This window comes from Podarcis erhardii (assembly GCF_964252035.2).
Source record: "Podarcis erhardii genome assembly, chromosome: 6".
Lineage (NCBI taxonomy): Eukaryota > Metazoa > Chordata > Lepidosauria > Squamata > Lacertidae > Podarcis > Podarcis erhardii.
In genome coordinates this window covers 60,509,350-60,532,663 of record NC_138510.1, presented here as the reverse complement: position 1 = coordinate 60,532,663, position 23,314 = coordinate 60,509,350, and the positions used below count along the sequence as shown (strand labels likewise).

Here is a 23,314-nt window from a genome sequence, read left to right as displayed (position 1 = left end):
TTTAAACAAGTGATGGTTTGGATAATAAGAATGTGGCTAGTATGTAGTTGATCATAAGTAGATGTAGTGGAATGGTTTTTCTTTTCTGCCCTCTATTTTTTATGTTAGCACTTTAATTTCATAAGCCAGTTGGAATCCTGAGGGGAAAATTATAAAAGAAGAAGAAGAAGAATCACCCCTAAGGCCATCCCACGGACAAACTCAGAATGTTGTGTCAAAAGTGCCATTGTGTGAAATACCACTATATTATAGAATATGTCTGCTCTTTGTACATTATAAGCTAAAACAAGCAATATCATAGAGCTGAGTTCAGAGGGATCTGTGGGCCCCATTGAGATGAGTCCACAGGATGCCAGTTTTGTGCTGTAGGCATAACAACATGAAAGGATCCGAGGGTGAACAATGTCTCGATTAGGTGGCATGATGTTTCAAAGGGAGGATGTTTCAATAGCTATGCTTCAGAGAGAATTCCTTTGATGGGTCCTCTTCAACAATAGTTTGGGAACCAAAGAAACAGAGAGTGAGAGAGAGAACACGTAACATTTAGTTTCATTAATTTGCTCTGCAGATCCTTGTTCTGGCTCATCCATCATCAGCTGTTGTTTAGGAGTGCAGAGTATTATTTACATGAGTAAATTCTGCCCTTGGTCAAGCCTATTCAGCTCTGATAGCTGGTGTTCATTTTTTTACCTGGACTGCTGTCATTTATTCTCACTGCACCCTATTCTTACTGACACCAGTTCTACATGAGTCACACTTTGATCCTGCCCAAGAAACCCTCACAGCTTGAAAGTTTTTTGGTAAGGTTTAAGCACCTGCATAAACTGAACGGCAAAGTCATGCTATTACTCTCTTTGCAGCACATCAATCACACAACAAATGGCACATTGTTGCCTTTGTGCAGAACTCCCACGTGCTTATTTTCATAGCATTCATTCTTATAGCACTCATTACTTTTTAAATGAGGAGAATTAGTTGCTCATTCACTTTAAACCCCCATCCGACCCCGAACAAAAAGCAGTTTTATTAGTTCTGAGAAAGACACCATGGCAGATTCGATATACTCCGTTTCAGAAAATCCTCATTGTTCGGAAGTACGCTTCATAGAATTATTTTAACATTTTGTCTTTCACACAAAAACTCGTAAGTCACAACCAGCCCTCTTTTCATCTTTGAACTGAAGAGGGAATTGATCATCAGATGCCTGAAATCTTCCCCCCTCCCTTCCCATTTTTTGACCAATCTCCATCAATTAATAAGAAAAGAATTTGCATTTGAGGATTTGCAAAGGGCTGAGAAAATGTTGGTGGAATTCTTAAGGTCAGGGTGCAGTGTTACTGTTGTGCTTACCTTACTTTTGAGGTGGTCATGGGGTGTTTGTATTTCCTCTTTCAATCCTACAAATCATCTCTCATGGTCAGCACTGTGCAGCCTTCCTGGATGCCCACATTTCAATTAAAGCCTAGTTGAAGGCCTCAGGAGGTAACTCCTCCCTGGGAGATTTTTCAGATCAGGAAGTGTGGGTAGCTGGGGAGGTTGCAGAGAGCTGGATAAATGTTTACTGGAAGGAAAAATACACCGCTACCCTCAGCCACATTGCAATGGTAAGGAAACCTCAAAAGCCCACACCCAATGAAATTCTAAAAAGCAGAAAAATAGAAGCTTCCTTCAGAGGAAAAAGACTTTTGAAAATTGGAGGACAGGGTTCAGCTCAGCACTGTTGAAAATCTCAGGTAAGATGTTACTTTGCAGGATTAAGGGGGAAAGTAAGTGAGGAATCAAACTGCCTGAATCCTTACTTCTAGAAATGTGAGGCTACCCATGTTTCCTGGCCTCTGACTGCCTATCAAGTTGCAGACACAGAGGGTGAGGTGTGTGTGTGAGTCCAAGTTGAACTGCTATGGCCTGGTCTATTAGTCTTTTCCCTCAGGAATCTTCCTGACATGAGGCATTTAACTCTCTCAGAATGGAACCCAAGCCTTTTCTGGTGGGGTCAGGGCCTGCTATTGTGGGTTTGACAGATTTCATCGCTCTGTCTCAGTAGTGAGGGCATTCAGAAAATACGTAATGTGAATATTTCTTCATGAATGTGGCTGTTCTGCTGAGCAGAAACCTGCTGGGATGGCATCAGACTAGTATGATGGAGAGTAAAGTTTGGCATTGGAAAGGAAGAAAGAGGGAGCAGAGAATTTCCAGCTGGAATTGGGGTTGCTGCACAAGTTACCTCTGGTGCTAAGGTATCTCCTGGCTGGTATCTGGTGCTAAGGTATCTCCTGAAGGAGAGTATTCTTACCTCTGTTATGCTCTGCTTGTATATTTGTAAATGAAGTTAATATTGCAAAGAAACAGTACTGAGGAACATGCAACGTAGGGGAGGTTCAGGTGACCCTGCCCCCAAGGCAGTCAGAAAACACTTGAGGGGGTCTGTGTGTGCTAGCTCCTGGCCTTGCCCACAAGTACCTGTGTATGCATGCAGAGCTCCTCAGTGCAAAGGGGATCCTCTCTTTGTGTACTTCAGTAAGTGAATAGAGCACCTTGTATGCCTAAAAAGTGGGTGGGAAGAGGGCTTAGCATGCTCACAGTGTGGGGACTAGTCTGTGCCCCCTGGCATCTACTTTGAGTACATAAAAGGGGTCAGCCATTTGTAGCTTCCCATTGTATTATGCTTAACTGTAACAGGTTCAGTGAGAGGGGTTGAGGCCCGACATTGCCAGACATTTTGTATTTTGACTGCTCAAGCCTTTACGCATTCCTTTCGGCAGCCCAGTTATCATTTACAAGTTACCGTAGCTTCCGCTTGTTCAGTGAAATAGTTATGGACAACACGTCATTCCCTGTTTTGTACTACCATGTCTGAATGCTTTAACGATGACAGATCTCATGCATGATTACCTGACAGCAGGTACTTGCTTCTGAGTGAACTTGCCGAAAACTGAGCTGCAAGCCACATCTGAAGTGGTTGGTAGCTCTTCATACAAGGATACGGCTTGAAAGAGCTATGCGCCATCTGTTCTTGAATGTTCTTTCTTACCCAAGCTGATACATGTGATTCAGATATGAGCAGCACAAAACAAGAATTGCTAAGAATTGCTAAGCACTGCTGTCACAGTGATAAAGGCACGCACACAAAAATATATGTGGGGGAGTTATGCATAAAACACCAGTCATGGTATTTGTCATGCCCATTTATGTTTGCACAAACTAAACCTGTGACCTTGCCATTGAAGATTTCAAAAACGTTCAAAGCATTGCTAGAAATGCTTTAACTGCAGTCATTTTAATTTATTCTTTTTTTAGCCCAAATTAGTGACTCAGCGTCAAAGGAAAAACCTGATTTAAACAATACTTTAGTATTACAAAAATCCATGGAAAGATAAATTAAAATGCTTCTATACTCCCTCAGAATGACCACTCCTAGGACTATTCTTGGACTTCTTGCTGCCTGGAGATGGACTGGTAGTGGCAGTGGCCAGAAACTATGTGAAATGACAGGAATGGGCCTTGGATATGCCTGCTCTAGTTACCTCCAAACATGTCATGTTTAGGTGTGATGTCGTATTTTTGTGTGTGTGTGTGTGTGTGTGTGTGTGTGAGAGAGAGAGAGAGAGAGAGAGAGAGAGAGAGAAGTTGCAGGACCATGGATAGCTCCAAATGAACAACTTCCTCAGACAAAGGTTGAGAACAGAGGAGCTTTTTAAAGCCCTTGCCCTCCAACTGACTCTTCCAGGGTCAGCCCTATTGCAGACAACTTTAGGATCTTAAAGGGCCAAACTTCTGGCTTGAGGACACTTCTCCCCCTCTGTTCCATTGTCTGCCTCTAGGTGCACTCCCTGTGTCGCTGGACTGGTGAGGAGCTGTAAGAAGCATTAGGTTCCTCAACAGAAGATTTCCATGAGGGTCCTGGCTATGGTCCTGCAGACCTTGGTGATCTGGGAAGTTGCTCAGTGGGCCCCCATCTATCTGCTCCAGATCTAGTGACCCCTAAATCTCCATAGGCAGACTCCGAGCCCCAAACTTGGTCTGATGATTTAGCAGGAGACTTTGCAGCTTCTGACTCTGAACCTTGATGGCTAGACTCTGACGTCATGATCGAGTCTGCAAGCATTCACAGGTCTACCAGCAACACAAAATGTTTCAGTCAGATATTTCTAACTGTGCTTTCCCTCCTCATAGGCAGTGATCATTGTGAAAATTGCAGGCTGGGGTTGCTTTTAATGGGTTCCTGTTGAGTTTCACAGGTTTTCAGACTTCTTGGTCCTTGAGAGGCTCGATGAGTAGAAGACCCATGATAGATCTTTGGCCTGCCAGTGGAATCCAGGGCAACAAGAAACACATTGCCATTACTCCTTCTATGATAAAGGTACATAGATGAATGAGGGCCGCTGAGTAGTAGGAAGAAAGGGATTGTAAATTAATTCAAAGGCCAAAAATGAGGGTCAAGTCATATCACCCTAAGATTTGACACTAGAATTTCTACCCCTGACCTGGACAACCATTTCTTTAACCCTGGTTGTTACTCCCCATGTAGAAAACCAAGCCAAGGAAAAAAGAAGCAGTTGCCTGAACGATACATTTATGTACATAAACAAAGCAGCTAACTGCTTAAAACAACATATTTCATTTAAAGAGGGTTGATTTGAAATAGTTGATTTATTTATTTATTTTTTAAAAAGATTAACAAAGAACATTTTGATCTGTTAATTTAAGGATCTATCTTCTCTTGTTATTTCATTTTCATCCTCCCCCCTTTTTTACCCGTAATATTTTCTATCCTTATTGTGATGCATTCTTGTTTTGCTTTCTTATTTGAAATCTTAAAAAATAAAAGAACAAAGAACAAGTTTGTTTTTTGAGAAACAAATCAAATTAAGCAACTTGGGTCAAGACACAAATCTGCAACATCGGTAGTAATAAATTCATAAAATGAGATGTGTGGGCAATTAGATTTCCTTGAAAGCGACATTCTCCGCCTTGCTTTTGCATTCCTGGTGTGTGAAGGCAGACTATAGCTACTCATTGATGCAGAAACGTTACTCCGTTCAAAGGTAGGTTCCTTTACAATTCTCTCCAATTCTTCAAATCTGAATGCTGGAAATTAAAGTTATGTGACTTAGCTGTGGTGAATCCACTCAGAATCAAAAGTTGCAGGAAACACGTGACATAAAAATAGCTAACTGGCTGCAAATAATAATAATAATAATAATAATAATAATAATAATAATAATATATCAGTCTTGTAGTTAAATCGTATAGCATTATGCACAGCAATGACCACCATTTGCCACCATGCACAGAAGTCCCACTTGCATGTTATAAACTTGTTTGTAAGTGATGCCAGGTGAGTTTGAGCTTTGCAATTATTTCTAGCAGAAACATTTCCCCCCCCCCCCCACACACACAGAGAGAAAAATCTGTGGGTAATATATTAGGTGCTGAAAATAGTCTACTGAGTATGTACTTCAACTGGAAGAGGTGAGTGCACCTTCTAAATTTCAAGGGTTACCATTTTCTTCAGCCTAATCAGCCGCAGTATATGATGCTATAGAAGCCATTATAGAGGCAGTAGGTGATTATCAGAGGGACCTGGCTTTCATTTTATTTGTACAGGTGTATTGTAATGTAGCCTGTGGTGTGAACATTTTCCACTTCATTACTCCTGGCACATGCTCAAAACTCTTCACATGTTTCACCAAATCGCTCAATTTGTTTAGTTTCAGTGTTCCATATTTGGTGTTTGTTTAAGCATGAACCAAGTCGTAAATTAGAAAGTTGTTTGACCCTTCATAATTAAATGAGAGGTCTACTAAATACACCTTTTGTCTGGGAATTCAAAGTTTAGTCATCTGGCTCCCTTTGCCTTAACACCTCCTTTGCTCGAAATAAACAGGCTCCACACCACCTGGCAAGCAGGGCAGTGTCTTCTCAGAGTCCTGCCCATGAAGCTCAAGGGGACTTGCACCCACCATGGCTGGGTTGCCAGCTGCAGACATTCTGAACTAGGATAGATCTGCCACAGTGATCCATGTGCTGGCATTCCTACTGCAAAGTACTCTACGGAAGCCTGCGTCTGAAGATGGTTCAGAGGCTGCGGGCACCTCAGCAACTCTGTGGTGTATTAAGTCAAAATCATGCGGCACCAATTCCCTGTGACCTGCACTGGCTGCCTGTTCAGTTCCAAGCCTACTTAAAGATATTGATATTGGCTTTGGGCCCAGGTTTATTGATATAAATAGCTCAGGGCCCAAGTACTTTATGAAATGCCTCTCCTGACATGCACCAGCTTTTGAGATCTGTGGAGGGGGTCCTCCTTGTGGTCCCACCCTTGGGCGCCCTCCGTATGGAATTCCTTGCCTATGCTGGTGCATCAGGAACCTCCTTCATTTCAGTCTTACATCCTGCTTAAGATAAACTTTTCAAAGTCTTGAGAGCTTTGTGATGGTGTGGCAGGAGGCCTTCGAGACAGCTGATTTAATAGGCGGTGTCGTCTGTTGGATGCTGTTATTCCAGCTGTGTGTGTGTGGTGTATTTTAATGCTTTTGTTGGTGAACCACTCTGTATTTTTAAAAATGAAGCGTGGGGTAAAAATGGAACAATAAATGCATAAATAAATAAGCCCTTCCATATATTCTTGTTATTGGATTTTGTAGTTTGCAAGACATTTTGAGCCTGTTTGTGAGCAACATGGGAGTAGCTTGGGAACAACAGGATGATGATAAATAAAGGCCAGTATCAAGCTGGAAGGGGAAGGAGAGAGATGAAACTCAGGAATAAGTGTGAGATCACTTGTGAAATAATGATGGAATAGGCAGAAGGAGTTCACTTCAGTATATTAGCATTATTGAGAGTCACAGAGGAGTTGAAAATGGGAGGGCATATCTCCAGATACTTGAGTATTCAGTGGTTGTGCTGATATGGTTAAAATCACCATGGGGAGCTGCTCACAGCAATGGTTTATGACACAGATATTTGGTAGAAGCAGCTACCTATGTGTGTGGGTGCACACGAGAGAGCCTACAGTACAGTGAGGAAAACTGTATGTCACCATATGCACACCATTAGAGCATAGCCAAAAGAGAAAGAAATGAAAATACTAGTGTATATGAAAACTGATGCTGAATTTTGTGTTAAAAAAGGTAAAGGGACCCCTGACCATTAGGTCCAGTCGTGACCAACTCTGGGGTTGCGGCGCTCATCTCGCTTTATTGGCCAAGGGAGCCGGCGTACAGCTTCCAGGTCATGTGGCCAGCATGACTAAGCTGCTTCTGGCGAACCAGAGCAGCACACGGAAACGCCGTTTACCTTCCCACTGGAGTGGTACCTATTTATCTACTTGCACTTTGACGTGCTTTCGAACTGCTAGGTTGGCAGGAGCTGGGACCAAGGAATGGGAGCTCACACCGTCGTGGGGATTCGTACCACTGACCTTCTGATCGGCAAGTCCTAGGCTCTGTGGTCTAACCTTTGTGTTATTAGGACTTCCGGGTTGGCGCCATCGCCGAATGGCGGACTCCCTCCGAGCTCCGGAGGGAGCCTGCTCGGCAGGGGCTGGGTCCTACCGCGCCGGTGACGCAGGGACCCTCAAAAACCATGGGCGCTGAAACCCATGGACATGGTGACTCGGCTGGCACCTTTTGCGCCCCCCCGACCCGCGAAGGAGCCTTTTTAAAGGCTGCGGAACGGGTGACGGGGGGGGGTGCTTTGAGTCCTCCGCTTCCCCTGCCGAGCGAAGCCGCATGCCATTCGACGGAGAGCGCTGACTTCTTCTATTGAAAATTTGGACTTAAAAGAATAACCCGTGAGTAATTGGAACCTGGACTAAAAAGGGGGATAATTTTTTTAAAAAAAATTCGGAGCGAACGGGGGAGGCGCAAAAAGGAAGTCAGCCCCCCCCCTGTCGTAGAGGAGTTAAAGTAAAGGATTTGACAACTAAGATCGAGCGCAACCCTATTTTGACAAAGTTACTAACTTCGCGATGTAAAATTATAAGACTGAGCTGGAGGAGAAAAGTGGAATTGAATTAAAAAGCACCCCCCCCCCCGGAATCCTGGGAGCGATTTGTGAGAGCACCGGGAGAAGAGAAAGAGAGGTTTTGACAGCTGTCAAAGAGCTGTCAAAGCGGAAGAACAAAAAAGAGAACTTTGTTACGAGGACTTTGCCGGTTACATTTGTTATAAATTGGATATAAATTGTTTAAAACAAGGAATAACAAGTTATTTTGACTGGTGGGCGTGATCTGGAAGGGAATTGAGTTATTGCAATCCACCTAGAGGAGCTGAGGGATATTACAAGTATTGTTGGCTTGGAACTTGAATAGAATTTTTTATCTCCTGGGAAACTGCAGAAATGGAACACTATTTTGTCTACAGAGGTCTACACACTAAAGGAGACAATAGATTTATCTATTGAAGAATGGAAGGGACTTGGCATAATGTTTTGTTCCTGAATAACAGAGCCTCTGCAGAGGAATTAGAAGCTTTTGGAATTAGAACATTTGTGCAGGAGAGCAGGAAAAAAAAAAAAAAAGGAGGAGAGAGACCAACAAGAACAACAAGAATTGGACAAAGTTGGAAGTGGGAACATTTGGGACATCCAGATTTGAAAGATTTTGAAAGAAATAAAATTGGAGCTTTTACTCCTAAATATAAAAATCTGGATGGAAGAAATGGGCCTTTTTGAGATAGACTCCTTCCAAGATTGGACATTCGAAATTAAAGATGACTGGTAAAGGACTATGGCCTAGATAGATGTGGGAGCTCCAGGAAGACATCAGACGTTGAAGAACATTGGGAACGCAACCGGGAAAGGGGGGAGGGAAATTTTGGAATCCAAAGGGCGTAAAATTATATTTGATTATCTTAATTATATTTTATAATTTTATTTTAATTAATTATATCTGATTATTTTAATCTGTATTGTATATTAAAGGAGGGAACGCGTGGAAGGGAACAGGTCGATTTTAGGGGATGGGAAAATATTTTTAAAATTGGGCTAATGATAATAAGTTCAAAAACTGGGATAAGAACTTGCTGAATTTATTTGTAAGAATTGGAATACAAGAGGGGGGAGGGAGTCGAAGTCCTGGAAAGATGTTATTGAAAATAAGATTTTAAATTGGGATGTTTTGTTCTTTTTATTTTGTTGTAATTGGAAATTTCTAATAAATATTATTTTTTTAAAAAATAACCTTTGTGTTATCAAGGATTAAATGCCCAGCCCACTGCTTCTCCTCAGTGCCAGAGACAGGCAGTCAGAACCAGGAAACATCTAGAAAGCAAGGAAATACTATTATTGCAGGTAAAACTCTAGCCTAAGCAGAAAGCCTTTATAGCCACTGGACAGCTTGGATGGATGGAGTCACTCCAGCACCTTGGAGGGGTGGTCACTTCCAACCTGCAGCTCCTCATGAAGAACAGCTTTACAGGGTTTCCAAATCTAATCTAGGCAACTCAACCAAGAAGCACCTGGTCAACTATTTTCTCCGCACTTGTTCTTCTAGCTGGTGCAAGAATGTAATTCTGAGACAGTGCTGTATCTGTGCATTTGGTTCAGTTGCTTTAGAGTGGTCTTACCTTGTGCAAGATGGTGCCACTGAAGAATAATCACTCTAGCAAACTTGTGGGCAGGAGATAGGAATGGTGCCATCTTGGAAGTAATTCCGAACATGTATGTTCTTATGGTTCCTTTGTATGACGCAGGGGATAACTTGTTTGAAAAGCATACAAAATCTATCATTTGTGGTGAAGCTACCTCCACAATGGTGAGGAGCAGGAGAAGACTACAGTTTATTCTCATGAATGAAGTCCTAGTCAAAGAGTCAGGCATTGGAATGCACCCGTAGACATTCTACTACTTACTAACTTTCATTTCTAATGGGTGGTGCATTTTCCTTTTAATATTAAAAGATACCTACAGCTTGATTGGAAAGGAGGACTAAAAAGATAGGTAGAAGAGGAGCCCAATGGAGAAGTTAAAAAAGCTCAAAACCTCACCAAAATGTTCCAAACCCTGCGTATTCACGTAGCCTCAGCATTAAGCCGCCCCACTGTGGCTTGTTACCACAGAAACAGAGCAACAAATATTTGGAACTATGTAACACCTTCCACCAAAATTCCAGACAAGAATATTTTGGAAAGCACTGCTGTCAATCAGATCACTCCTGTTCATTGAATGGAAGCTTTGTGGGGCTGTTGTCTGCTCATGCCATGGCTTAAAAATGGAGAGCTCCCTCCCTACAGAACTCTTTGTTATTGCTAGGGAATCTATTTGTTCTGCGGCTATTTCCCAAACTGACAAGGCAATGTGAACGAACCTCTTGGAATGCCCAAAGTAAAGAATAAAACATGTTTGTATAGTTCATATTTTCCCCATAGCTGATTTGCTCCGCACTGGCAGTTTCTCAAACCATTTCACTTCAGGTGCCATGTGATCAATCTGGCTGCCTTCCAATGTTTTCTTTTCATCTCAAAAGTCATGGCCAAAGGTTATTTTTAATCTTACTGTGATAACCTGATCACTCTCTTTATTATACCATCAGGGAGGGGTTGCTGTACGCTGCCAGGTATTTTTTACCTGAGGCTCCCCATCTGTCTAAATTTATAGTCCTGGGTGGGAGGCTGGAACCTATAACAGGTGCAAATTGTCAAAATTGAAATTGCATCCTCTGATCTGTCCCTTCTCCTGCAGGCCACCTTAGCTACACTCTCCTTAAATGGGAAAAGGATGCCGAAGCATTTTTCTTCATTTTGATGCTGAACTGGATCCAGGGCCCCAATAAAACTATGTTTTATTACTCACATGATCCTAGCCATTATGATATCACTACAGTTAGCCATGCCTTAGTAACAGGTCAGCTTGGTCACTGTAATGTGTTATAAAAGGGTCTGCCTCCAAAAAGTCTTCAGAAACTTCAACTCTTTCTAGCACTTTGCAGCCAGATTGTGCACTTGGTCCTGCTTTAATGAGCATGTTTCACCTGACTGTAAATAACTTCCTTGACATCCACTTTATTTCCAGACAGTCTGAAGGGTTGGTTTCCCCCAATAAACCCTACATCCTCTGGCACCAAAGAATTTTAAGGACCATACAGAGGAACTTGCCACTGAGCTGAGACCTTCATTTAGAGCAGTGTTTCCCAAACTTGGGTCTTCTTCTGTTGGACTACAACTCCCATGATCCCAAGCTAGAAAAGCCAGCGCTCATGGATGATGGAAATTGTAGTCCAAAAACAGCTGGAGACCCAAGTTTGAGAAACACTGATTTAGAGGCCTTTATCTGAATGGTCTTGTTTTTAAAGTTAAACGAGTGGCTACTGGAGAAAATAGCATTTTCTGAGGTTGTACCCTATTGTGGAACCATCTCACCACAAATAATGTTGTTCGGATATCATCTTTGCTATCTTTCAGCCGTCGGGTGAAGTCTTTTCAGTTAGCTTGTGCTTTTGGTGGTTCATCAAGTTCTTTAATATAAATGGTTTTTATGTTTTCTTTTGAACTGGGTTATATTTGGGGCTGTATGTTTACTTTCATGTGTTGGATCTCCCTCTAATATCCTCTGCAGTCGAGTGCAATTAGCAGTAGTCAGTATGAAGAAATTATGAAATAAACCAGGGGTAGACAGTGTGGTACACACCAAATGTTGTTGACTTGCAGCTACTTTCATCCCTGACTCTTGGCCATGCTGGCTGGGTCTGATGGGAATGTGAGTCCAATAATATCTGGAGGACATCATATTGGCTATGCATGAATCACCAACATAGTGTCTCTCCCAGCTGCTTATGCTCTTAGCAGAGATGGATAGATTTGCACATAGTTCTTCCATCTCAGTTGCAACAATTAATCTCAGATACATAAGAAAACCCTGGCTGTCTGCTTTTAATATCCCACCCACCAGCTACCCTTCTCACTGTTGCAGAGGCACTGCCCTATGCCCTGTGAAGGAAGAGCAGAATACTACTAAAACTACTAGTAGTATTAGTACCAATAATAATAGGAGCTGGACTTTTTTTTGTGGCACAGCATTCCTGCTAAAAATATGACAGGCACCCACTACCTGCATTTTCTGGAAACAACTGAAGACATTTCTGTTCCAACAAGCTCTCCCAGCTGGGTGAATGGGTCTCTACTTCTGTTTTTAAATTTATCTGATGTTATTTTCTGTGTTGTTTTAAACTGTTTAAACTGCTGTTTTTATTGTATTTTGTACATTGTTTTGAGACAGGTGTGTGAAAGGCTATTAAATGATAATCATAGAATCATAGAATCATAGAATTGGAAGAGACCACAAGGGCCATTGAGTCCAACCCCCTGCCAAGCAGGAAACACCATCAGAGCACTCCTGACATATGGTTGTCAAGCCTCTGCTTAAAGACCTCCAAAGAAGGAGACTCCACCACACTCCTTGGCAGCAAATTCCACTGTCGAACAGCTCTTACTGTCAGTATAATGATAATGACAACGATGATCTGTTTTGTTCTGTTAAGGAGTGTGTAACCTTCTCTAAATTATTGCTTCAACAGCAGAAAAAGACAACCCTGACAGCCATTATTAAGTTCACAGTCCTATTCCTTGGGAGTGAGCCCCATTGAATCATTTCAGAGAAAGCATGCATTTTTTGAGCTGTAACTCCTTGCAGAGTCCCTTATAGCAAGTGAAGAGAGACCTGTCTTTGCCGGGTGTTATGATACATACACTGCAGAGGGAGAGAGCCATTTCTTGAGAACTAGGAGGAAACTGAGCCAGGTCTCTGGCCTTGGAGTGGCAGGAGGAATTCCAGTGACTGGTGCAGGGCCCCATGGTTGAAAACCACTCTGCTAAACTAACCCACTCCTGGCAGTTGTTTCTCTAGACCAGTGTTTCCCAACCTTGTGCCTCTAGCTGTTTTTGAACTACAACTCCCATCATCACTGACTAGCAAGACCAGTGGCAAGGGATGATGGGAATTGTAGTCCAAAAACAGCTGGAGGCACAAGGTTGGGAAACACTGCTCTAGACTACCCTTTAAAAGTGCCAGTGAAAGAGATTCCACAACTTCCGTAGGCAACTTGTTCCGTTGGCCAGGTGTTCTTACTGCTAGGAAGTTCCTTTCATAAATCTACACTGTAGGTATTCACATTCACTGTCTCCCGTTCACAGTTTCTGCATCAGTGCCCAAACCTCTGCCAACATTTAGATTAAAATGCTGCATTTGCACTATATTTTGATAACCGTTTGTACTTGCAAGTGCCAGCTGAAGCATTAGTTTAATGGTGCTCCAAGGTTTTTTGGGGAGAGATAATCTTATCTGCTGACCACAAAAATCAGCTGCACATATTGTACCAGGGCAATCTTTAGTAATGGAGAGGAAATAATACAGCACATGTGCGCTCCAGAAGTAAAATTGCTGTATTTTGTGCTTAGCCGGTGGCAGAGCTATTGTGCAATATTTAGACATCTCCAAAAACATTGGACAATCTGTCATTGTAACTCCTCAAACCATAAAGCTCTAATTAAAACCTCATAAAATGTTTTTCAGCAATGTTTGAAAATGTAAAGTAAAACTGCTTTTATGGTTTCACTTTATGAGCCTGTATAGTTTCTAAGGCTTCTCAAAAACATGGAATATTCCCCCCCACACACACACAAAAATGCTACTCATGAACTTTGGAGATATTTAGTAGATTTTGTCACTTTTTTTTCTCCATAGGTTTTCACCAATTGCTACAACCCAAACCACAAATAAAGCATTAAAATTATTGATGTGAGCTAAGCAGTCAGGCCAGTGCCAAGAAAAGCACTATTCACTTTGGCTTTTTCTATGTAGCTTTGGAAAATAATTCCCAAGGCTGCAGCAAAGATCACATTTTTCCCTTTCTTCGCTAATAGCAAAAAATATTACCTTTCATGTGCTCTGCTATTTCTGCAGCTGCAGGGGGTGGGGGACTTGGGATGGAGCTGAAGGCAGCTTGCTATGTAGCCAAGACTTGCCAGTCATCTTCATAATTCATTAACTAGCTCCTCCCGCCTCATTTCTTGGATTTGGTAATCAGACTTTTCATTGAAGAAGAAAATCATCAGGTGAACAAAAGGCATCATTTTATTTATTTTTATTTATTTCCTAAAACTGATACCCACACCATACATTTAAAGCAATTTTAAAGCTTCCCACAAAGAATTCTGGAACCTGTAGTTCACCCTTTACAGAGCTACAATTCCCAGCACCCTTAACAAACTACAGTTCCCAGAATTCTTTGAGGGAAGCTGTGCGTTTTACATGTGTGGTGTAGATGTGACCTTGTTCTCTGCTGCTACAGGGTGAAAAGACAGCTCTAATGGGCTTAAGTTAGAAGGGGGTAAATTTCAGCTGACCATCAGAAGAAACTTTCTAATGGTAAGGATCGCCTCTCTCCATATGAACCTACCCTGACCCTTTGGGTATCACCTGAGGCCCTTCTTTGTGTGCCTCCTCAACGAGAGGTCTGGAGGGTGGCAACACGAGAATGGGCCTTTTCTGTGGTGGTTCCCCATTTATGGAATACTCTCCCCAGGGAGGTTCAGCTGACACCTTCATTATATACCTTTAGGTGCCAGGCGAAAACATTGGTTGTTAACCAGGCCTTTGGCTGATTGACATCCGATGCCCTTTTAAAATGTGTTGTGGAAGTGGGGGGGATTATTGGGTTGTCTTTGTTTTTGTTTTAATTATGTATTTTGTGGTGTTTATATTGTGATTTTATGTTGTGAACTGCCCTGAGACCAATGGGTATAGGGCATAATAATAATAATAATAATAATAATAATAATAATAATAATAATATCAATTTGATGATGAAACTCACTGGTGATCTTCAAGCAGAAGTTGGGCAGCCATTTCTTGGGGATGCCCTTGCTCTGAAATGCCTACCCACAACAGGCGGTTGGGCTTGATGGCCTACAAAGTCCCTTTCCCCTCCATGTGCCTATGAAATCTTGGAAAGGAGCAAAATGCCAAATCAAGAACAAAACTCCATGACAGCTTAAAGAGGACTATTCCAAAGATCTGGTGAGCAGCAATTGCTTCTTGGCTCCTGCACCAACAGCATAAAAAGAAACACATGCCCTTCATTATTGTGGGCGTCTCTCTCTCTCTCTCTCTCATTATATCAAAAGGACAGCAACCCCAGCAATCTGGCATTTGTGGCAAGGGCACAGCTGTTGAGAGTGGGAGGCTATCCAGTTGGGCAGCAACAAACCTTTGGGGAAAGGAGGAAGGGAATAGCCTGGGAGAAGGCTTAATGAAGAGTGGCTGTTAAGGGCAATGAAAAAGTAATCACTGGTTCCATTGGGGCTATAGGGAGCAAGCTTGGTACACCCACTACAAGCAAGAGAGTAAGTCATGGAGAGCAATGTGTCCTGACATGTTGCTGAGGGATGTGGCCGTCAGTTACATTCTGAATGGCCAAGGGGAGTGGCTGATTTTTAAAGAAATGTTGCAATTCTCAAGGACAGCTAGCCGAAGAAACTTAAGTCATGAGGTTGGAAACTGGAAGTAAGCTCAGTACTGCCTGACTGAGCCCACTGACAAGTGACTTTTGAAGGAACCCCTAATTTGGGGTGTATGGGAGCTGGCTAATAACTCAGCGGAGCGGAATAGGCACTCTGCACATGACCATTTTATTTCACACCTTCCGAGACCTCTGGCAAAATAGGCTTTTGGACTGAGCCCTAGCTGGGCTGCCATTTGGCAACCATGGCTAAATTTGACTTCAGTGGGAGCTGATGTTTGGCATTTGCAAGAGGAGACTGCTTCCATCAAGATCCAGCTGCTCAGTCCCAGTCCCTTGCCTCAGAGGGAGCTGTTGTCTGGCAGCTACTAGCAAGGAAGACTTGACTCCATCATGAGCAAAGCCAAGTGCCAACTGCTCCGTCACAACCTTTTGCTGAAAATGCTGCCTGAATGATCCTGGTTCCATATGCATGCTGCGCAATTGCTGTCCCTTTACTAGAAGTGAGTCACAGTGTTTCTTACTTTTCGTAATGTTGCGTAAGCCACTTCAAGAGCCTCTCAATGCTACAAGGTGGAATATAAGTATAATAAATCAACAAATAAACACATCTCTTAGAGAGGAAGAGCCCACTAAACCACAGCCAGGCACGGTAGTATTCTATAGGTCCAATAATACTGAAGAATGAAAACAAAATAATTGAACTTCAGGTAAAATAAATGAATCCTTAATAACCTTCCAGCACAAAATATCTCATCTGCCAGGGCTAATAGTTATTCGTCTGCAGCTTGAAAACAAATGTAAAACTGTTTGCTTTATCTGTTTCATTAGTGACAAATCTCTGTCTAAGGTTTCGTTTCTCTTCTTCTCCTTTGCCAGTGCTCAGCAGATAAAACTACTACATAGTAAAATTCCACCCAATCTTCCGATGCTTTCAATCACAGCAGTAAATGTTACTGTGTTGCAGCTACTGGCTTTTGCTAAATGGTCTTTCTCAGCACCTTAATTATAGCGTACACATCCTGATGGACTAGAAGGAAGGTTGACTCTCAAAGAACATAGATGTTGCAACTGCGGAATGCAGGGTTTTGTTTTTTTCTTTTGCACTCTCTCTCTCTCTCTGTGTATGAAAGAGAGGACTTTGTAGAACAGAAGCAAAATAGTAAACAATATTGGTCTAAAAATATCCAGGACACAAGACACTACTTTATATTTGCCCCATCATTTTTGACATTAGCAAATTAACTCCTGGAGTTGCTAGTAGGATTCCTTTGCCTAAAAGCATTGGTGGAATGTGACAGAATTTCTTTGAAGCTGCAATGGGTTTCGTGTGCAACCTAATGTGCAACCTGTTTTCAGGGTCATCAGAACGGAGGTCTGTGTGTATGTGTGTGTGTGTGTGTGTGTGTGTGTGTGTGTATTCAGGACATGTACAGATGGCTCCCCCTGCTCCACGGAAGAAATAATAAGCAGTCCCAATATAAAGAACAGAAAGAGGTTTTTTTTTTTATTTAAAAGCAAGCTTGAGAGACCCAGATTTATTTATTTTTTTAAAAGGCCCCTCAAATTTTTATTTTTTTTAAAGTTGTTGTTGTTGTTTGGTAATCAAAATATGCCCCAGTGTGTCAATTTGGCCTACAAAATCACAGGCTGTTCCTGGAATGATTTTTATGGAATAACTTAGTTTCCAAACGACTTATACCAAATCATATACAGGGCAATCTATGACCACTGTGAGCTGATGACAACTCCTCACCTTGCACCAGCTAAGGCAGGGAAGCTCCAGCAAATCCTAAACATGCTGGGAAGCTGAATGATCCACCTGCCTCTCAACAAGAAGCCCTGAGGCCATTGCTACTTGTCTGTGATAGTTCCTGTGAAGAATGGAGTGTCACGGACCTGCACTTCCTAACCAGGCATTGTTGAAATAGCAGCGACCATGGGACATGGGGTGTTATATAACCACAACCTGTTTAGAGGACCCCAGTGACTGACTGATTCTGCCAGAACAGAAACTTGTTCTTTTCCCTCCAGGACATTATGGCTTGGAATTATGGCCTTTGAGTACAGCAGATATTTTGGAGTACAACTTCCATCAGCCACAGGGAGCTGTAGTTCAAAAAGATGTGGATGGCACCAGGTTGGCAGAGGCAGCCTTGTGATGGTTTAACTCATACAATTAACAGAACTGTTTGTAGTTTCATGTAAACGTATGATATATATATATATGCCTCAATTTCTAGTTTTTATTATCCACCTGTGCCATTGAGTCAAGTGGCCGGATCCAGTAGTCCCAGGGTGAATTCAAGTACAGATATTTAACTGCTGAGGTCAAAACACCAGCTGACTTTGTGTGGTTTGCACATGTCGTCCTGTTCTAGCAGATGACTTAAGATGTGCCCAGAAAGCATCTCAAAAACATTTCAACAATTGCCCATGGAAACTCATTTCCTAAGGATTTTTCCTGGCCTGTGGATCTGTATGTCAAGGTTTTCACAAGATGAGTGAAACTGCTAGTTTTGCCTGATGCAAAATGTCCATGTGAATGACATGCCATGTGAATGACAAGTTCCACAAGCCAGAGCAGATGGTTTCAGCATTACAGACTTGTTGCATCAAAGACCCATCGGAAACGAGCATGGAAACCTCCACTTCATTTAGCTGCTATCTGATCGGGTCCTCTCTGTCTGTGGAAAAAGACATTCCTTGCACCGTTAACCGGCATGACGCTGCAGCTGACGAAAACCAAACGGACTAACCAGCCAAACTAGGGCATTATTGCTTTGGGACCTTGAAGCTGTAGCTGAATGCCCCCAACCTCTTTCCATTCTCCCCTATGGAATTTTAGTAGGTCAGATCTAATATAAGAGCAAAGAGCATTTATTGGAAAGCCGTGTTCAACCTAACTCTGAAAACCGCAAGGCCCGGCAGTTCCAATACTTGGACTCTTTTTCTCATGCTTAATGGCAGGGGCTTTGGGTAGCAAGCCCAAGCTATCCTTGTCTCCTTGGCAGCCTGCCAGCTCCAAATAATAATCCATTAACGTCTGCCCCACTGGCATCCTTGCCAAATGCGAAGGATATCTTTTAAATAAACACTGGCAGTTCCCAGTCAGACGAAAGCAAGGGAGGAGAGGAAAAACAATCCTTGACATTTCAGTGACTTTGCAGGGCTAGCTGACACCTGGTACTACCCTGATCTGGTGGTGTTTATGCTGAGCTTCTCCTCTTGGCTCCTACGCGGACTTTAAATAGAACTGGAAAGGCATAATGATAGCAGTATCTTTCTTGGACATCCACCGCAGCTCTCTCTCCCTCTCTCTCTTTTTCCCCAAGCAAAAGGGAGAACCTGATGTTAACATCAACATCTGCGTTGCTGTCTTCCTCTGAAATTCAGAAAAACAGCTTAGCTGGCCAGCATGCCCCACGCCCTTTGTCAACAATTTTCCTTTTTTCCCACACTTAGCAGCTTGGATGGAGTCTGTTTTCACATGTTTTCACATGCCTTCTGTTGGACTAGATGACCCTCAAGATCCCTTCTGACTTACAATTCTGTGATTGATTCCTGCCTGTTGGTTCTCTTAGCCTACCTAGCTTAAACAGCCACACAGATCGTTCTCAGAAGACCAGTTAGTATCTCTGCACATCTTCAGGGGTTCCCCAAACATATCACCCCTCCCCTTTCAGTTTGTTTTATTTCTACACACACACACACACACACACACACACACACACACACACCTCATTTTGCCCTTGGTGACCTTTTAGAAGGGTTTGACACATAATGCTCAATATTGGGTTTTTGCTTGAATTGGTTTGCAGCACGACTTAAAATGGCTAAGAATGTACATTTGACTTAAAACGTCTCTTTTCTTCTTGCACAAATGCTGTATTGGATACAATCCCATCTAATTCCTATGTTACACCCTAGGAAAGTGTGTGTGTGTGTGTGTGTGTGTGTGTGTGTATTAGCTACTGAGAAATTAAAATTATATTTACAAACCAAAGACACGTGTTCTCATACAATTTTAATCCAGCTGAACATAAATAAATAAATGCAGCTTTCTATCTTCTATTAACATCATTCACAACAGCACAAATGCTTTTCATTTAATGTGTGAAAAAATGCCACATTATCCTAGCTCTTTATGCCCTTCAGTAACAACAAAATGAATTTTTAACAATGCTTGTCATTGTAATGGGTGAAATGGGACAAAAGAAAGAGCTTGCATTTTACCAGGATTTGAGGTGGGAGGGAGGTGCAATCCATCTATGATCACCCTCTGAATGGAAGTATCCTGCTTCCGAGTTCTTGAACACAGAGTAGAAAAGGATAGTTGCGTAGTAAATAGCTACACTGAACACCAAAATGGGTAAATCCTGATAGCAGATTTATCGCTATTTTCGGTGTGTCACCATCCCAATTACTCCCCCATATGACTCCTATTTAGAGCTTTTTATAAAGATGCCTGCAGCTTGACTGACACATTGAGCATCCCATGTAACTTAGTGCTTAGAATCCCATTTGATTTTTCTTTTAAAGTTACCAGGTCTTTTCTCTAGCATCAATGATTTCACTTCACTAAACAGGGTTAAATTTATGCCAAGGCTCAATTGGGCTTAAAACTTGTTTTGAATCCTATGGCTCAGTTGCAGAAATATAGTTGCTCTAAGCATGAGTGGCGTATCTCTCTTTCACAACCAGGTTAACAGCCTTGAGGGATCAGAGAGAAGAGATGGGGAGAAGATTAACAGCAGAAGGAGGCAGTGCATTGAAAGCTACCCTTCCTCTCACCTCCCAAAATACTAGAATAGGCAACTGCTAATCCCCTCTCCTTCCATTCTCTTCATGCAATTCTAGTTAATGACCACAGACCCTGCAACTCCAGGTCCTGCAAACACAGAAAACCTCCCAAGACAGAGGCAGAAGGAAAACCCAGAGTTTGCTGATATGCTACTCCGGTTTTGCCAAGTGTTTTTTGGACAAATGAGCCTGCTCAGCCCCACCTATCTCCTTTCTGAAATGCAACACTGCTCACTAAATGGGAGGAAAATGTCAGCAGCACTTGTATGAGCAAGTTCTATCATTGCCCCTCACCTAGAAGCTCAGCTGCTGCCTGGCAGCGACTGTAGTTCTGCAAGGACCACAGGCATCGGGCAAAGCTTCTAGGGCATGCGCTAAGGCGACATAAAATTTGTGGGCGTGTGAAGCTGCCTACATGAAACAAGGTCATAGTAGTGCAACTCTCTCTGCACATATGGCATACCTTTGTGTGAAAGCTGAGAGGCCAGCATTTTATTTTTATTTTTTTAATGACACAACTGCTGGAGTTAGAAAAGGAAAAACAAGACAGCAGTGGCTGTTAGTACAAGATGATTTAATGGCATTCTGCCTTTGTTGTCAGGTTGGGTGTAGCCCCTCAGTCTATAATATAGGAGCCTCCCTGTTGATGAGAAGAAGAAAAAGTATAATCAGGGACAACAGTAGACTGGTTTCCCCCAGTTCTGTTGACCCACAATCAACACCATGTATTTAAAGCACATTCAGTGCACGTTTAAAGCATATTGTTTCCTCCCGCAAAGATTCCTGGGAATTGTAGTTTCCCTTCTCACAGACTGACCATTCCCATAACAAACTACAGTTCCAGAAGAAGCAGATGATCCTTAAGGGTTTGTGAGACAATACAGGACCAGGGCAACATGGGGCATTTTTGCTGGTCTCAGGCACTCCATCATCCCCATCTGGATTTGGGTCTGAGAGGCCAAGGGAAAGTGGGGGTGCTTGTAGAGTAAGTTGTAAGCAAGCACAATCTGTGACATTGCACAGCATCATTACTCAGCATGGTGCATGTCTAGTAGGGCACCAGCCTTAGCTTACAATCCCCAGACTTTCAGAGCTTGAGCCAATATGAGATAGCCAGTTAACTCCCAGTTAACCCTGGCAGGGTTTTTATAACTGGATTTGGTTTTTTGGTTTCGAAAAAAAGAAATGTAACAATATACTATATTCTGTTAAGCATGAAAGATGTTGCTGGACTCCCATCAGCAAGGCCCACAGGTTCCACAGTCCTGGATTACTTGCATGCAAGCTTTCAGGTTTCACAAAACCCTGCATCAAACCAGAGATAGCAAAATTTCAGGAATAAGGGGACGAGGAATGAGACAGGCTTTTATTTCTTGTGTTGCTTTTCCATTGTGCCTGTCTAAAGCTTGCACCAATCTAAACTGAAGTAAAATGCATTATTTTACTAACTTCGTAGCCACAGTTATGCAAGTTTTCAATGAGAGGAAACAAAATGCTTCCTTGCTGAATGCCAAGAATGAGAGATTATATTTAATGCCATCGAAGTGTAGAAAGTAGGAATTGAGCCAAACTGAAAATAGAAGGCAGCTACATATCGTTGTATTTTTAGTCTGAACATGTTACTCCACACCCTGTGTGGCCCATATATGGCAATCTGTGTTAACTTCCTGTTTTGGTTTCTCAATACTGGTGTCACGTTAGTTTCAGTTTCTGAGGTAACACAAAACAGAGCCAGTGTGGGCAGAACGGAGCAGCTGGAAACATTCCCAAAAGATAACAGATTAGTCCCCTCTGTGCACTTGAGAGATCTCTGGTGGAAAAGAAGAGAGAATTTGCAGAGTGAATACCAATGTGCTGAAGTGAATTGGAAGTGGTCTGGACAAAGTTTTGCTGTATTCTGAAAGATCTGCTTTCAAGGCAGAGAAACATCACTCTTGGTCTGCCTACAGATGCACATGCTTTGTGTGGTGAGATCTCAGTGCATCTACACTCCCAACCCGCTTTGAGTCAGCTATACAACCTTCCTCAGAGAACTGAGTTCAGGAGGAATCACTTATCCAAGTACAGTGGTACCTCAGGTTACATACGCTTCAAGTTACAGACTCCACTAACCCAGAAATAGTGCTTTAGGTTAAGAACTTTGCTTTAGGATGAGAACAGAAATCATGCTCCAGCAGCGCAGCGGCAGCAGGAGGTCCCATTAGCTAAAGTGGTGCTTCAGGTTAAGAACAGTTTCAGGTTAAGAACGGACCTCCAGAGCGAATTAAGTACTTAACCCGAGGTACCACTGTAGAAGCAAGCAGAATCTTTCAGCTAAGTCATCTCAGTGGTCTGAATTTCTGCTAAGGAAGCCAGGCAGTCAAAAGCTGTTGCCTGCAGCCAATGTGCATTGTTCTGTGAGGGTTTGGTTTATGGTCACCTCAGGATAGCAGTTCTCCAGGAATCTAGTTATCTCCAATCTAGTAGTTCTAATCTTCCAGTTCCTGGAGGGCCAGTGCTAGCTAACTGATGTCTGTCCATGGTCAAAGAGTACATTCTGTGCCATGCCTGTCATCAACTCACATTCACATGGGATCCGTTCAAATGTTTTCCTCTTTCTTTTGCAGATGTGAGATTCAGCCCAGGAAAACGTACCGTGCAAAGTATCTGTCAGAGCTGCCTTACTGGCTGTGCACAAATCATACACTTAAAGCACATCCCTCCTTCACAAAGAATGCTGGGAACTGTAGTTTACCCCTCACCGAGTACACCTTCAACAAGCCACACTTCCCAGGATTCTTGGCGGGGGGGGGGGGATGCTTTAAATGCATGGTGTGTACACAGCCACTGTCTCCTCAATTGGTTTCTTCATTGTACATGTAGAGCATTTTCCCATTCAAAGAAGGGAGACTTGAGGAAGCTCAGTGGTAGTGGGCATGTTCTGTGTGCAAAAGGTCCCTGGATCAATCCCTGACTTCTCCATGTAGAACTGGGAATACCTCCTGCCTGAAACCCTGCTGGTAGTCACTGTCAACACTACTGAGCTTGATGGACCAAGGATGTGACTCAATATGA

The 23,314-nt window shown here is 42.6% G+C and overlaps 1 protein-coding gene across 4 annotated transcripts in view; it reads right to left on the bottom strand.

Annotated features, from left to right (window-relative positions):
- Positions 1–23,314, bottom strand: part of LOC309344650 (uncharacterized protein) — a 116,220-nt gene that overhangs the window by 33,180 nt on the left and 59,726 nt on the right. For 2 of the 4 annotated variants that reach the window (XR_014157797.1, XR_014157798.1), the window contains one exon: positions 19,525–20,900. The exons of 1 other annotated variant lie outside the window; for it this stretch is intronic. The gene's annotated coding sequence lies outside the window, so the exon portion shown is untranslated. Of the gene's footprint in view, positions 1–18,714; positions 18,843–19,524; positions 20,901–23,314 lie in introns of those variants that run through there. One more of the 4 variants, XR_014157796.1, reaches the window with a different exon arrangement.